General features: G+C 37.5%; 1 protein-coding gene across 1 annotated transcript in view; it reads right to left on the minus strand.

Annotated features, from left to right (window-relative positions):
* carmil3 (capping protein regulator and myosin 1 linker 3) overlaps positions 1–5,499 on the minus strand; it is a gene marked incomplete at its 3' end in the record, with an annotated part of 127,718 nt that overhangs the window by 79,914 nt on the left and 42,305 nt on the right. The gene's annotated exons all lie outside the window — the stretch shown is intronic.

The raw sequence follows: 5,499 nt of genomic DNA on the forward strand, positions 1-5,499 counted from the left end.
GCGACTATTCGCACGTATTTTGTGCTCAACTTTTTTCTTGGCTGCATGGACCTTAAGGTTGGAATTACGGTTATGGTTTTGGGTCAAATGGTTCCTGTTCACCGCTCCACCAGGGGATTGATCAAATGCAGAGAACACACACCTAGATGCATGACAGATAATCAGACTTTAACTTTAAGTTTAACTTTAAATACGTGCAGCAACAATGATCTCATGAATCCAAACATGGAGACATATTAAGACCGTCTTCCATTCATCCATCTATCCTCTTCCGCTCATCTAGGACCGGGTCGCAGGGGCAAAAGTCTAATCATAGATATTGTTTTTCCGACATTCATGTATTTTTTCCGAGTCTGACCGTCATTTTTCCGACCTTTCTGACACCACATGAACGCAGCATTTCTCTAAGTTTGCGTTTTTTTTTCCTGAAGGACATCAGCCCCTCTGCACTCTAAAATGAAAAACAAAACCTACAGTTCTGAAATAAAAACTGTTTTAAAATATATCAGTTTAAAAAAAAATACTTGAAGCACGTTTTCATCCACATTCCATGTTATTTCTTTCTCTTAAGAGGTGGAATTACTAAAACATGGTAAAGATTTGCTCTTGGTCTGCCCTTTCTGTCAAGGTTTAGAATCCTTTGTGGCCCGAGGGTCAAAGGTAGTACCCACCACCACTGTTCCCTCAAAGCTGCACAAGTGCGCACGACTAGGCACAGGAAATCATTTCTGCACACATCATAAAATGGATTCTGAACTTTAAATAAAATGATCATATAAGACATGTATTCTGTGTTACTTTTAACGTAATTCAGAGACTGAAAGGCGATCATGTAAATAAAAATAAAACCTTCATGTAAAGTTTTATTTCATGAAAATCACGCGAGCTCCGGTGTTCACATGAACAACAAACTCTTACCGGAGAACGGTGGGGAGGGGTCGGGAGTGTTCTCAAAGTCTTACTCCTTCTTTTTTTAGTTCAGAGCTCATACAAGCGCACTGGAGAAGTGACGAGGACAGGTAGTCAGGTAAACTTTTAGTCCCAAAGCAGCTGACCTGCACTTGTTTTGGTGTCATTTATCAAGAATTTTTATTTATGGATGATAATTTTTAAATAACTTTCTCATCCACTGTGGAGGTTTTTAAGAAAAAACTTAGAACTCATCATTTTAGTACAGCTTTTATATAGTTTTACATGTCCACATGTTATAATTTGATGCTATAAATGGTATTAATAATTGATTATTTTTATTTTTATTGTATGGGTGGGATGTGTGTGCTGAGTTTGTATGTGTTTCTATTTATTTCCTAGTATGTTTGCTATTTTAACTACTATTTCTATTATTTATTTATTATGGAAAGATCTTTAAGATGGTTTGTAGCAGGAAAAGTGTTATACAAATGAAGTTCAATTTCCTGCTCAGACAGATAAAATATAGTCATGACTACAGAGTGAACCTCCAGTGTTGCTCAATGTGGTCGAAGGATCGCTCAGTGAGTTTCTGTGTTTGCTCAGACACACAAAAAATTAGAGGGAACATTGCCCACCACTGGTTTAGCCAGGAAGGAGCTTCAATGGCAGGTTGGATGGAAAGCCTGGATTTGGACATATTGAAGGCTTGACTTAGACACAACACAGTTTATAAATGTATTTCTGAACAAGCACTGAGCATCAATGTTGACGTCAAAAGGAAGCCGTGGAGGCAAATTCGATGTATGAATCATATTTTTTCAATTTTCTCTCAAAAGTACATCTTATATAATGCTTTTTTCCTTCTTTATTATGCATTTTTGGCTCCTGCGACGCTTAGTTTGATAAATTCAATACTTTAATAGATAAGAACAAGTTTTAATTCCAAACGCCTTGCTGCAATCATTAAATAAGACAAAAAAAGTTACTGATTTGTCAAAGAATGCATTTCTTTGTGTGAACTTCTCCAATTTAGTCTGTCGTCACAGAATAAAAGAAGCTGCAGTTCTGAGGTGCATCTTAAAAAAAAAAAAAACGTCTAAACAAAAGATCAGTGCACTTCTTCCTCAGTTCTTCAACTGGTGTCAGTTGTCAACTCATTTTTATGATCCGCTTTACATTTGTCACACTCACATAATATCTGTGAGACAAAAAGGGAAAAAGTGCAACACCTTCCAGCTGTTTGAGCCCTGAGTTCTGCGACTTTTAGGTGGTAAAAACTAAATAAAAAATCTCCAAACTTCTATCAAAAGCAGACGACAGAAAGTGTCATACTTCACATTTTACCCAGGGAGGGTTTTGTTAGTCAAAACAAGGATCCTGTCACAGAAAGTGACAGATGAGGAGGTGCATCTTTGTGTTGCAGAAATTTATCACAAAGCCGAATAAAAAGCAGGAAAGTTTTTCCAAACTCAAGTGGAGTCAGAAAGTATTAGGATAAATAAATGAGCAACAATTTTAGATCTGAGCTCCAAAAGTGACAAAATTCATCAAAATCTCTTCATTGTCAGTAGTATTTGCATTTCAGATTTTGAAAAAAAAAATTAATATTGTCATCTCAAAATAAAACAAAAAAACAAAAAAACAAATTTTAAGGACACACTCCCATCAAATTTTCACCTAAGCGTAAGAGTCTGGCGATACGATACGTATCGCGATACACATCTCACGATGCGATGCGTATCGCGGTATATCCCAGACTGTACCAGAACCAATTTTTGACATTTAAACATTAAAGAGTATCAATTAAAAAAAAAAAACTACCTTCATGAAAAATAAATAAATTTATATAAAAATAAGTTTTATAAATTAAGAAATTTTTTCTTAAAGGGAAAAGTCAGTATTGTCTTATTGTTTTAAATATTTATTAATATAATAAAAAAGCAGAATGAATGTGCCTTAACAAAACCAATGAGGTTCTAAAAGTATGACTGAGGACTTAAAGGGCTGTAAAGCGCTGCGGTCAGAAAACCAGAAGGTCCAATCAGAATTCTTCCCTTCTCCCTTCCCTTCATTTAGCCCTCCAAACTGAGAATTATGAAAAAATTGAGTCTCATATTTCAGACGTCACTTTTGTTGATGACATCACCAAAAATCGCCAGTCCGCTAGCTTTAGCGCGGAGCATCTAGCAGCATCTCACAGGTCCTCTACTGGCAGCTTCATTAAATAGCACCTAAAAAATATAAAGAGAATATAATCTAATTTCATTTATGTCTGAAAATGCCAACATTGAAGGAAATCTTCAGTTTCTTGGCAATCTCTCACATGGAAGTTGTGTCGACAGCAGCGGTCAGAGTTCTGCGATGTCACAACCTGCCAAAATGGCAACAACCATGGAACTAAAATACGGACATCAGATTTAAAATGCCGTTCATGTGAACGCACGCTTTGACCACCTCTTCATTAGGGCTTTATCAATTGGTGTCACATTAAATCCATGTCAGTTCCACAAACACAAATTATATGTATTTTTAAAAAGTAAAAAATAAAGTTAGGTCTCGATCCTTCAAAATAAAGCAGTTTTACCATTTGTGACACACAAACCTTTCTGGCTAATGATAAATTAAACACTTTTTCATAATTTCTTTAGATAGGATTTGATGCAAAATATTTAACACAGCAAAAATAACTTTTTTTAATGTTTTGGAGTCTAAAAAAGAAAAAAAAAAATCTTATCTTTTAATTTTTTAAGTTCAAATCAGAGGCTCCAAAGTAATCAGAATACTGGCAACATTGTTTATTTTACCAAACTAAATTAATGATTTATACCAGATTACAATCTCTGGATAAATCACACATTTTCTTGAGTGTGCAAGTCCTGCAGTGTTTTATCTTAATCTGGATAAAAATGGGTTTCCGTTTCAGTTGCATTAACATCTCACGCTGCAGAGAGCTCCGAGTTAATAATGCATTATGAGCTGTTATTGCAGTGCATGCAGAAGATTTATTTCTACATGGAAACCCATGAGGTGGAAACTATGGACAAAAGAGGTGCAGCTAAATCGCTGTGCACGCACTTCTGCAAAACTAAAAGCCTTCTTTGGTGGAAAAGTTGTACCAATTAGGTCACATTAAAATGGGCCGGCTGCTTATTATGTGTTAATATTTGGTAAATGAACCATCAGAAAAACTCCTTCTGAGAAAAAAAACAAACAGACTTAGAACTGGATAAAAAGTGATCAATTTAGACATGTAGATTGTTTTGTGTTTAACTAGAATTTGAGTCAATAGTCAAGCAGGGTGACCATGAAGACTGAACAGCGTTTCACAGATGGTCAGATTTGCATCATCGTTTGGTCTGTTGTAACATAAACCACTAAAACTGAACTGTATTGAGACTGACAACATAGAAAACTAAGGATGTTTTTTGACAAGTTGCTGTATCATATTGTTGCTCTGCTGCTCTCTTTACATCCCATATTGACCAGCTACGGTGGCCGTTTTGGCCCAATTGCTCCACTCCGAGCACAGAGCGTATTCAGACTGAGGAAACTCAGAGCGAACCGGAGCTGAGAGCATCAGCTAACTTTGTCTTTTCTATGACTGTACCGTTACCACTCGCAAGGAAGCATATATCGCGCCCGCGGTGGCTCTCCAGGTGGCTAACCGCTCGCCAGCTCTCCCGGCCCTGGGTGGTGGCCCTGTCTAGCTCTGCTGGACCCTGAGTTTGCTGCCATATCCAGCAGGAACTGGTGGCTAGCATAGCGGGCTCGATCGTGGCAGCTCTATGGGCTCTGTGACAGGCTGGCGACCTGTCCAGGGTGTATCCCGCCTTCGGCTGACGGTAATCCAGGACAGTCTCCGGCAGCCCCAGCAGGTTAAGAAAATGGATGGAAGTTCAGGACAAAAATTCTTACATCAGGCGGCCATATTGGATTTTTTATGCAACCCACTGATCAAGTTACAGAATCACACCCAAAAGATGAGTCTCTGATTGGTTGGCGTGCCACGTCTGCTGCGCCAAACCCTAAAATTGCGCTGCAGAACCTAAAATTGTGTCTGAATCTTGACTTAATACTGAAACTTGACGCCCCTACTGGGACAATTGCATGAACCAGGCATAAGAAGGTAGTAAAGCGCAATGTTAGCATACACTTTTACTATGTGTCACCAATAATTTTCAGAATCAATTTGATTCCATTCTATTCACCAGAGCCTGTATTGATTTGATTAAAATTTTTTCTTCTGGAGGACGTTTCAGTTTGGCCACTAGATGGCGATCGCACTATAGCATTACACCTCATTCCAGAAGAAGAAGACAGTATGAACAAAAACTGTGTTCTAGGCCACAAATGGTTACTTTAAAAATATTTCCTTAAGAGTTTGGAAAATTCCTACCTGTAAGTATTTACATATTTTAATTTATTAAGAAATGCATGTTTAGATCGACTGTGTTAGCATTAGCCATCCTATGGAAAATCCCATTATATGTTAGCATCAAGCTAGCAAACTTTCTCTTATGGATCGCTTATTGATCTATTAAGCATAGATCGATTCAGATTGATGAATCAATACTCAACCCAGCCCTG

This window comes from Oryzias melastigma, linkage group LG17 (assembly GCF_002922805.2).
Source record: "Oryzias melastigma strain HK-1 linkage group LG17, ASM292280v2, whole genome shotgun sequence".
NCBI lineage: Eukaryota > Metazoa > Chordata > Actinopteri > Beloniformes > Adrianichthyidae > Oryzias > Oryzias melastigma.